The 11,828-nt window shown below is 37.3% G+C and overlaps 1 pseudogene across 1 annotated transcript; it reads right to left on the bottom strand.

Moving 5' to 3' along the window:
- Window positions 1-1,951: 1,951 nt before the first annotated feature.
- LOC149962923 (uncharacterized) lies at window positions 1,952-11,409 on the bottom strand (annotated as a pseudogene). The gene is made up of 3 exons (XR_016481741.1): window positions 11,324-11,409; window positions 2,471-4,559; window positions 1,952-2,408 (listed from the first exon to the last, which is right to left on the bottom strand). The product of XR_016481741.1 is annotated as an uncharacterized LOC149962923 (transcript).
- Between the last annotated feature and the right edge of the window lie 419 nt (window positions 11,410-11,828).

Raw genomic sequence — 11,828 nt, forward strand, 5'->3', positions numbered from 1 at the left:
GGAGGATCGTCTCGACATAGACATTATCCCGAAGTATAAATAACTATTTAAATTTAACTTAACCTATTACCCACGATCAAGGTTAAATGCTAATAATTATACACCTTATTACGACGCGCTCATTTGCTGGATTTGTGTTAAAAAGCTAAGGCGTTTGCTAAGCTAAGTTACTAAGTAGCTAAGTGATTACTAGCGTTGAGGCTCAATCGGAGCTGAAAAGACATTTTACAATATTTATCGTTATTGTGAAAGAGATTTTGAACTTTTAGGCATAATGGTGCTCTTACGATTGGTAACTAGAAAAAATCGTTTTCATAAACTGTAAACCAGATCACAGGTAAAACACGACATCGCGCAGGCCAAAGCAACACAGTGATACTACTCTTACTACAGTTTTAATTTTGAAGATACAGCAGCCGTGTTCTTAAAAAGAAACAGTTGAGTCCATATCAAACGTTTTAGGTCCGTAATGAAACAAACTTATTTCTATAACTATAGTACCATAGCCCCCTGTATTAGAGAAGGCTAGGAAATCTAAAATATCAAATATTGTCCACTAGGTGACGCTGTTTGGAGGCCTAAAATAAGGCGCGAAATTTAAACACGCGTAAAATTGAAAACTCATTTTAACGAGTTTGAGAGCAAATTTTTGAAACCATTGTTTTTTATTTAAAACATTTTTTTATTTTGCACCTACAAAATAACATTTTTATATTTTTTTAATTCAAATTACACTTTTGAGCTTTTACAATTATCATAAATTGCTTTTAACTTCCTTAGAGCTTAATATATTTAATCTAATGGTTTTTCATTGAAATATTTAACTTTTTCCTTAACATCAGTGATGACATGTGCAAAGTTAACAAGAAGTGGCCTAGTATATTTTTCTAGCATTAATTGGGTCATATTTTCATAAGCATCACAAGAGCTTTGGAAAATGAAGGAAATAATAAGTTATTAATGACTAGTAGTGTCTTATGCCGTGGGAGATAGGGAAGCACTTCTTTAATAAATTAGAAATGTTTTACCTTATTTTTTACGTTCCCTTTAATTGTACTTAATCATCCGAATTTAAATAAGATTTTAAAGTTAATAGTTCCAAACATTTAGTTATTTAGAAGGCATACATTGAAAAATATGAAAAAACCGTCCCACTGCCCACGACAGTGGCCTTTGACCTTAAGATAATACAAGGTAAAATAATTCCATCTAGCGGATGACGCCGTCAGAGAATATTCAAGTGGTCCGGGAGGTTTAGAAAAAAAATATATGTCGATTTCCTGGCCTTCTCTAATACAGGGGGCTATGATAGTACAGTCGAATTACATATTGCAGATAACTTAATTTTCAGGAACTGTAAAATACAGCCATGCTCTAGCTACCCTAGGTAGTTCAAAGGAAAACCAGCTGTAGAATATGCACAATTAAGCATCGATTAGAATATGCAACTTTATTAGTGCCAAATTACTTGTTCATATCCGATTTACCAATTAATTGGTTACCCTACGCTGTTCACTCTTTCCCACCAAACAATGCGTGTACATTAATTCTTATGGGTTCACACGAGGCCTTACGAATTGGGTTCCCACAATGGGATTTTTCCTATTTCTATGGTCGTCTTCTATAATGTTTCCTATATGAAATTTTAATAATAGCAATATTAATAAGTTAGCAGGCCACGATTAAAATGTGACGTAAATATTCAAAGAGTGATAAAATACGCGAATAGGAAAATTAGTTCATATTGAAAAGAAACAAAAAAGCTCAACCCTAAACAAATTTGAAGAAATTAAAATACAAATAACTCAAACATAAGGGCGCGAAACTCGGACCAAATAAATCTTAGAGTAAAAAAACTAAATAAAACTAAAAATAAGTTTTATTAATTAATTTTATTTGCAATTGTAACGTTCTGTATATTTGTTTTAATTTTTACTGGAACGAAATTTACCAAAATAAATAAAAAAAATATATCTGGGTCATTTACAATATATGTTTTTCAAAATTAATTCAATCGAACTCATAGAGTAACCCACTGACATAGAGTGGAAGGCCCTATGGAAGCGCATGAAACATTGATCCTAACGATCAACTTATTTTCGAGGCGTGAATAAATATAGTCCGAAGAGCGATGGTGTTGTTTTCACATTTTTTACATGACCTTTAGGCCACCTTGTTTATTTCACGCTTTGAAACAAGAAGTTACGTACGAAAAGTGTTCACAGTTTCGCTGATAGCCTTCCACTCCATGTAAGTGGCTTACTCTATACGCTAACTTTTCAATCGATGTAATACTAAAGCGGAAACTAAAACCGGTGTCATTAACAAGGAAAACCAAATGACATTTCTGCAATGGTTCTTAACGCTACTTTCCGAGGTATTTTTTTCAGTGTTCCCAGATTTCACATCTAAAAAATGATAAAAATAATCATATATTTAAACCAAACAAAATAATAAATATAATGTTTACTTGTACGTGAAACCATGATATACTCCGTCGTAACCAACTTGTTAAAGTCTTTTCTCATTTTTTGACTTTGATCTGGTACAACGGTATCGCTCTGATTTGGCAGTACATTCTCGAAGTGTTGTCTTTCGAGGGCCCTTCGCAGTTCGTTATACGACGCCACCACTTCTTGCAACTCCTTCCGCAAGGTCCGTTCGCTAGCTGCCATATCGGACACCTGATGCTCTAGGAGTTCTAACACCTCGCCGCTAATTGCACATTGAGCCAATGGCAATTGTACCGTTGATGAAGTATCGTCTGCGGGTGCGCGCTGCTTGGTGACGTATAGACTGGCTCCATGCTCTAATAACAGCATCTCGATGTCCGAGTGGCCGTTCTCGGAGGCCAAGCTGAGCGGAGTTTTGTCGCGAAGATTGACGGCGTTGACGTTTGCGCCTTTCCTGATAAGATACTCCACTGCTCGAGCGTGTCCCGCCTTCGCGGCCACGTGCAATGGCGTCTCCTGGTGAGAATCTGTCACGTGGACGTCTCCGGCGATCTCTGATAGGGATCGCGAGTCGATGGTGCCAGTCAAAGCCCCTTCGTGTAAGGCAGTCCATCCATCAGGTTGAACGTCGCTATCCGGGGGATGTAATTGCGAATACAACCTGTCGATCCGGGCTCTGTCCCTTTCCCTTTCCATTTCTAAATCTTTGATGACTCTTTTCAACGAATCCACGCTGTCGCTATTGGAGAATGTCTTTTCCTTCGCCGCCTTCAGCTCTATGCCCAATAGTTCGATGGTTTCCTTATCAGCTGTTTTCATCATCACGAATCCATCATACATTGCGAACTTTTCCATTTCGAGCGTAAATTTTTCCGTAAGGTCTATCAGGCGATTAACCCGTTTTTGGAATTGTTCGTAAAACGGAAATTCAGTTGATTCATCGCTATGGTCCCTTTTGGGCCGTTGCAATTCTCTGATTGCGGCTTTTACTTGGTCTAAGAACTTTCGAATTAGGCGCTGTATAGGGATAGCACTACTGGTCTGGCCAGTCTCACCGGCCAATTTTCCTGCAGTCCCCAATTCTTTCAGTAAGCTAGATATGTCATGGTGTCCTTTACGCTCCGCTTGATCCAGTGCAGTTTCACCATCCAAATTACGACTTTCGAAATCACTCCCGTTTTCTATTAACAGGCGTGCCAAGTCCAAATGTCCGTTGAGTGCCGCTTTATGTAATGGAGTTTCGAAATTCAAAGTTACTTTGTTCACAGAGGCTCCTTCCTCTATTAGCATGCGTGCCAATTCAAAATGACCACAACGTGCAGCATTATGCAATGGAGTTTCTCCAGTCCTAGTTTTGATGTTGACAGAGGCTCCATTCTCTATTAACAAACGTGCCAGGTGCAAGTGACCATTTTAGCGCCGCGTAGTGCAATGGAGTTTCACCATTGCTAGTTTTGACGTTGACCGAGGCCCCGTTCTCTATTAACAGTCGTGCCAAATCCAAATGTCCATTGGCCGCCGTTCTATGCAATGGAGTTTCAAGATTCAAAGTTCCTTTACTGCCAGAGGCCCCTTCCGCTATCAGCAGGCCTACCAAGTCCATATGCCCATTGAGCGCCGCGTTATACAATGGAGTTTCGCCACTTCTAGATCGGTTGTTGACAACGGCCCCCTTTTCTGTTAACAGGCGTGCCAAGTCCAAATGGCCATTTAACGCCGCGTTGTGCAACGGTGTTTCACCTTTCGAAGTTAAAATGTTGACAGAAGCCCCTTCCTCAATTAACAGGCGTGCTAAGTCCAAATGGCCCTTAAGCGCCGCATTGTGCAACGGTGTTTCACCATGCTGAGTTTTATCGTTGACAGAGGCCCCTTTTTGTATTAAGAGGCGTGCCTGGTCCAAGTTACCTTTAAGCGCCGCTTCGTGCAATGGATCTTCACCCTTTAGAGAGTGGCTGTCCGCCGAGGCATTTTTCTCTACTAAGAGCGTCCCTCGGTGCAAACTTATTCCATCTCCGAGAACCACGTTGAATTGCCGGTTATTATCAACGTCCCCCGTCTTTATATGGGTGGTTTCTTTCGCTGGTAACGCCATCTCGTTAGTTAGGGCTATATGAAAGATAATGAATTTTTATTAGTTACTCTGTCCAATCGAGGGCCAAAAATTTTATAGTTTAATTTGACGCCGAGCACGTAGGTGGTCTGACTCAGGCGCTGATCTAGGATCTGCTAAAGAGGGGGGCCCATACATTTTATATGTGAAAAAAAATTAAGTTTTTCATTTTATCTAAGGTTAGAGCTAACTTGTGTCGCCATCTACAGTTAGAGCTAACATGTATCGCCGTCTACAATTTGAGCTAACATGTATCGCCGTCTACAATTTGAGCTAACATATATCGTCATCTACGGTTAGTTAACACGTACCTCCATCCTATTTAAATAGACGCTTAAAATGACTTTATACGAGGCATGCAATGCCAGTGCTGGGAGGCGACATGTTAAATCGCCTCGCCAAACCTAAGTCAAAGAATTCAGCTAAATGACCCCAATCATCGTCTGGAGCATTGAATTGGGAAAAATACTGCTAGAATTACAATTACGATTTCGGTTGCCATGGTTACGCGGGACCTGTTCTGATAAGACTGTACGAATTTCATCTTTATAATTAGGCGGTAGCGCCATCTATATTTTGTAAAATTATGGCTAAAAAAAAATAATTATTAGCTAACTCACCGTAACTTGAGTTAAAAAGGATCGAGTTAACAAAATAAAATTATTTTTAAACAACTTCAAAGGTTTGTTTGTTACTATAAATCATACATTTCAATTTCGCATCAGATTCGCGAAAAAATTCAATTGCAATATAGTTGCCACCACTAGAGACAGATGCCGCCACGGTAGAACGATAAAGTTGACCATTTGCCCCGAAAATGCGAACGCGTTCGCAGGCCTGACAGACAGACCCACAGACAGACACGGTGGTTGTATAACCCCTCCTAGGATACAAAGTCCCCTCGGAGAGGTAAAAATTATTGCTACTATTCTCTCGTAACGAACCGTTTAAAGATGAGGGGTTGAAAGTGATGAACTTTCAAGTTTTAGAAAGACATTGCCTTCCCTTCCGGTCCTCATTTCTTTGAAAAATATACCAGCGATATTTCTATGACTCCGGCAGAATTAAAGGTTTAGTTTAGTCTATCGTTTTAAATCCATTTTCTCTGTTTCAAATTGCATTCTATTATTCCGTTCAATAATAATGTAATTGAAAGATAAAATTTAAATTTTAGGTTTTATAAACAAAAACTACCCAGGCCAGAAACAAAATTATGCAAAAGAATTAACCTTACCTTACAAACTTGAAATTTAAAACTACTAACAACAAAGACAACATTAGTTTTTACCGCGTGAATCGAATAACGAGCTGCTATAAAACACATGTCTCGATACTTTTCAAAAGCGAGTAAAGTAGGACTCCCTACTCTATTTTTTTTTTATTATTATTGTGACGGGTGGGACAATACAGTTCGCTCGTCCATTTGATTAATCAGGTGCGAGATATGTGTTACGGCCACGCCAACGGGGGGATACTTGGGGATAGGGTTGGGACACCCGTGGCGGAAGTATGACAACCACCCGTTGGGGGATTAGTGGTCGTCCTCACACGGCCTTCCACAAACTCTGCCTCCCGGACGCCTGGGATTACAGGAGTGAGCCACTACTCCCGGCATCTCCCTACTCTATGTTACTTTCACCATGCACGTTGTTTGGATATTTATGCGATGGTTTCACGGTTATTGTTGCTATATTTATAAAATTTTGGGCTGGCCGTCTGTACTATCGGCTAAGAAAACTTAAAGGAATATTTGAAGCAAGCAAATAATTAACTTGAGCTAACATAAGAAAACACTAGTTGAGCCTTCGCGCGGTTGCACTGTACTAGTGATATAACCTAAAAATAAATAATTTAACTACTCTTTATATAGTACGACTATGGTCAAGGGGGGGGGGGGCCCTTGGATCCGCGCCTGGTCTGACTATATGAAAGCTATTGAAAAATATTTTAACATATTATAGTTCAGTACACTATACGATTTACTAGAAGTAACTAGATTATAAGAACGGAAGCAATGCGACCTCTGGCGGCGGAACTAGCTAGCGCGAAGGAATTATTAAAAAACTATCACAGTGTGGAAAAGCCTCATTTAGTTAGAACCTTTCAAGATATATGTATAAAAATTATAATTTTAATAACGGATAATTTTTTAAGTCTGTCGTTGGTTCCGTGTTTTTATACAAAAACGAATCACCAATGGATTAAAATTCCCAAAATATCTTTTAAATTTATCTTTTTTGACAATTATTTCCCTTCAGACGACAGAGAAAACACTACAGCAGCCCATGAAAATATCTCCATATTTATTAATCAAAGAATTGAAGTTTTATTAATCTAAGAATTGAAGTTCGTTTGGAACTAAAAAAATAATAAATTATTTGAAAAATATACTTTTTTAATAGTATGTAAAATTAAAATTTTCAAGACGACAGAGAAAACACCACAGCAGCCCACGAAAATATCTCCATATTAAGATTTAGAGTTCCTTCGAAACTAAGAAAATAATATTATTTGCAAAATATACTTTTGTAACAGTATGTGAAATTAAAATTTTACTCAATAAGAATGATGTTTAAATAATAAAGTTCTGCCATTTTGTATAACTCAAATTTACTAATATTTTGTTTTAGATTTCTTTTACCTTTTCTAGCCAAACTAGTGCGGCTTTGGGCTATTTTATATGCACTTTTAAAAAACGAACTTTTTGAGAATTTGCGCGCAGATCAACAAATTTTATACTAAATATAATTAAAATAAGGTGTAGTGTTCTTGAAAGTTTTGAACATGGCCGAAAATGAGTTTTTTCACTTTTTTTCGTCTGTTCAGATAATTTGAATATACCTAAGAAGCTGAAAATGACCAAATTGACTAATCTGATGGCGAGTTTTGTATAATCCTTCACGAAAGCTAGTTCCACCGCCAGGGGTGGCAGTGCTTCCGTTTTTATAATAATATGTAAAGAAAAAGTTCCACATTATCTTTCGTGGAATTTATCCCAAAATTCCTACGCATTGTAACAAGTTGCTAACTGATTTAGGCCTAAGACAGTGCCTTGGGTATTAGATTAGCTGAAAATTACTATTATTACTATTATAATGTTACGGTCGAGGGGTCGGACACTTGCCATTATTTTGTACGGGATTTCGGGATTTCGTAGAGATTTTGGCGATTTTATCATTACTTTTTGAAGTGATTTTGGGATTTCAATGTTGATTTACCATAGAGAGAGTTAAAAGATTTCGCGATTTTAGACAAAGTGTACGGGATTTTGGTAAATGTCCGACCCCTCGGTTACGGTAGGGAGTGGTGAAATGTTAGGCTATTTTATGCTTAAAATAAATAAGCTTAATATAGTTTAATAATTTAAGGTCTTTGGTCATTTTAATTATTTATTTTCGTTACGAGGGTGAGGGTAAAAGTTTTTCGTTTCTAAATAGGGAAGTGGCCGTTCGTACCTTTAGCTAGGGCTAGCGTTGTAAGTCGGAAAATGACCGAGGCCATTTTTCCGAAATTTTTTTCGTATTTTTCCGAAACAAATAAAAAGTTTTAATTCATGATTAGTCGAATATATTATTTGCAAATTTAAATAAAGCGGCATTTTCACCTCATTTTTTCGAATCTGAAAGTAAAACTAAACCATAGACTAGTTTAAACTGATTAATTATGTAACACTATTAATGTTTTGTAGTATGTTTACTGATATTAGACATTTTATATCGATAAAAAAATAAAAACATTAAACACCCTTAAAAAGTAATTCCTGTTTCAATTTTTTATTTTTCCGATTTGCGGAAAATTTTCTAGAAATTTTTCCGCATTGAATTTTTCCGGAAAATTAACAACACAAGCTAGGGCTACTGCCAAATCGCTATTTGTAAAAGGCTCCTAGCAAAAATTTACCAAATAAATAAATTAAATAGCTACCACACGAATGCCTGATTTATTTAATTTTTCAATTTTTCAATTTGCAATAGGTTAATTTAATTAGATGCATAATTGCGTGAAACTTTGTTTCAGATTTTAGAAAAAATCTTTATTTATAAGCTTCATTTTTCAGCTGAAATATCTCAGGTCTATTCACACGAGCCACCATTATTGCAAAAAGATGTCGCTCTGTGAGGATGAAAAGTTACATCTAGAACTCATGTCGGGGAAAGTTGAACACAATTAGTTTTACGGCCAGTTTTGAAAACCAGAAGGTTTTTCTGACCGAGGCTTAGTTACAAATATTTAAACCAAATACTATTCGTACGCAACCTTTTTGAATACGCCCTACTAAATGATAACATTAATTTGGAACATCTTTATTAATATAAACTGACATATTTTGTAGTGGAAGATAATTGTTTTTAGAATTACGCGGAGTTTCCTTCGCAGGTTCAACAACGTTTGGTGAAGCGTTTGAAAGAAAATGGTCACCGTTTCGCGATTAAGAGTCTAAAATTACTCCGATGGCGCTTGGAAAAGCCCGAGTTTAATTTACGCAATTATATTTCCAGAGCGCGATAAATACGGGAGGCCAAGGGCATGTCAAAATTCTAAGAATTCTTCCCTTGATAGTGAGAATTATCACTTCTCACAGGAGGTGACGTAATCTCTTCTCACGAGTTCTCTTGAGAAGAGTGAGAATGCCTCCGAGCATTCTCACTCGGTCAAATTACAAATAAAAATGGCAGCTAATATTCTAATAAGTTTACTTGAAAATAAACATTATGATATCTTTGTGGACAAAAATTAATTTCAGAGAATATAGAATGGTTAGTTAATTTCCTACAGAACCTTTCCTTTCAAATTAAAAATAAAATCTTTCCTTCCTTCATATATTGTCGTGAAATCGTCTAAAAATAATATTTATTGTCAAAGGCTTAGTTTACTAAGTTCGTGGGATTATCGTAACTTCGTAAGCCGCCATCTTTAGAAGAGTCTTTTTACATTTGACGCATTTTAGCGAGTTCTCCCGGGGAGAAAAATTCCCACGAAGAACTCTTCTCAAGAGAAGAACTCCTTCTCAGAATTTTGACGCGGCCCAGGTGAAAATGTTTTTTTCTACGTCACAATATTATTGAAGTTAGGGAGCTCGCGATGGAGTTTATCAAGATTTTGAAATTTGTTCATGAGCGAAACGCGCGTGCCAATAAAGTACTTTAACAAGTTATCTAAGGCTATTATATAATTTCGTTTACCTCGTGGTCTATTTTTAATAACTGGCAGCTAGGAGTAACAAACACAAGGAGAACGCAGTTAGCTTTAAACACGCTAACGAAGGGTTGTGTACGAATTTCATTGGACGAGCGTCACGAGCCTTTACGCTGAACGTTTTACGGGCGGGGGGGGGGGAGACAATTTCCGAATTTTCCCCGTTCAACGGCAGCAGGCGCTAAAGCGTCTAGCCAATGACAAACGTACACAAGGAAATCCACGACTTTTGACGGGTTGCGTTCTCCTTGTGTGGGGTGTTGTGTTTGGAAGCATAAACCCCTTTCTTCTACTAAATTTAAGATCAAACTGTTCAGTATAAACCATTTCCTGTTCTTCTGGAATATATATACTTTGCTGCTAAGGGAGATATCATTAACCAGCTAGACTAATACCCGAGGCCCAAGTCATCTAGCGACTTTTTATTGCGTTTCATCGACGAAGTGCTTCCAGGATATGTGAACCAACCAGTTATACCAACTTCAGACTATCATAAAACCAGGCACTCTCTCTCACCTGCAAGCTCACGAATTTCTGAGTGCCGCGACATCTGCAGGCATACCGGGCCAACTATATTCAAGTAATATGTTAGTATCAAAAGTGACTTAACAACTAAGCTATCGTTGGTAACGTAAGAACAGGGGCTGATTAACCCTTTCGGCGCCTATAGGCACAGAAAAATTTGGTATCCCTTGGCATTTACATCTAAGAAGGGGCCACCCAAATACTTCGAAGGGAGCCACGCGCAATAGACACTTGCCCATTAAATGTTTCCGAAGATTTTTTCCAATTTGCATTTTGACCTGAAATGTCGAGTATCTGAAATACCATTTATAGTACCTTAAAATTAGCTTATGCACACAAAGAACCCCTAGCACCAAATTTCAATGATATATAAAAATATCAGCCTCGATTTTGTTTTTAAGGCACACCAACCATATCGATCGTTGTGAGTCCCTCTAAAGAGTTATTGGTTCATGATTATTAATTCAGACTATTCAAATTTTTAAAGGTCAATTAGTTTAGCTAAAAGAATTGTCCAACTAATGGGGAATTAAATAAGCAACAGCAAAAGCTGCTACACGTTTGGTAAGATTCGAGCTGTTGTCTTTCTATAACAAATTTCTACTATTGAAATAGCGGGTCACTCCTTTTGTTTTGTCTAAATGACTTTCCTAATTTCGACAAACTAAAACTAATTTATTAATTTCATACTAGAAATAGCACAGCGAAAAAGCAGCGGACGATAATTAGAACACGAATTATCTCATTGGAGGACCGCGCAACCAATTTTTTTATGGAAAGGTGGGAACAGCATATGGTGGCCAATTAGTTGGTAGTTAACTAAATTATGACATGTTTTCTTAGTTATAACGGAGTATAAAGACGATAAAACTTTTGATTCATGATAGGGTCAATCAATCTCAGCAATAAAAATAGGGGGAAATTAGTTTTACAGCTAGGACTTGGCCGAATACCTTTCTACTCCAACTTAACCGAGCATTTCCTTATTGAAATTAAGCAATGGACACATTGGTACTGGCACTTAAGTAATTGAACTTACCTTCTGAATTATAAACTGGGTGAAAACGAATACTTTATCCAAAAGAAAGCCAATTTAAAATATTCCCCAATGTCCTGAAAGAGTTGGAACATAACCGCTTATCTTATCAACTAGCTCCTCGAAAACCTTTACATGATTATCATATCACATATCAAAAGTATATAATATCAGGAATTCATATTTCATACACGAACTTGGAATGCTTATCGCAGCTGATTTTCGGCTCGATCGGGCTGATCGTTTTAGTTCCTTCCCCTGACGTCAAAACACTGGTCATTTTTGCCGCGTTTCAATGACTTCAAACTTGATTACCAAAAACTCTTAATTTCGCACGAGGTCATCCACTTCAAAATCTGTAGTTTGTCTTAAATGTCAGCGAAGGCGTAAGTTTGTTTTGTAACAACCAAATATCTGAAGAGTATCAAATTACATTTGAAGCCATCGAAATGATAAAATAAGGCCAAAACTGAAAACAGACGATACAGCCAAAGATAATTTAAACTCG

Source organism: Leiobunum rupestre, chromosome 1 (genome assembly GCF_980474605.1).
Source record: "Leiobunum rupestre chromosome 1, qqLeiRupe1.1.hap1, whole genome shotgun sequence".
In the NCBI taxonomy this organism is placed as follows: Eukaryota; Metazoa; Arthropoda; class Arachnida; order Opiliones; family Sclerosomatidae; genus Leiobunum; species Leiobunum rupestre.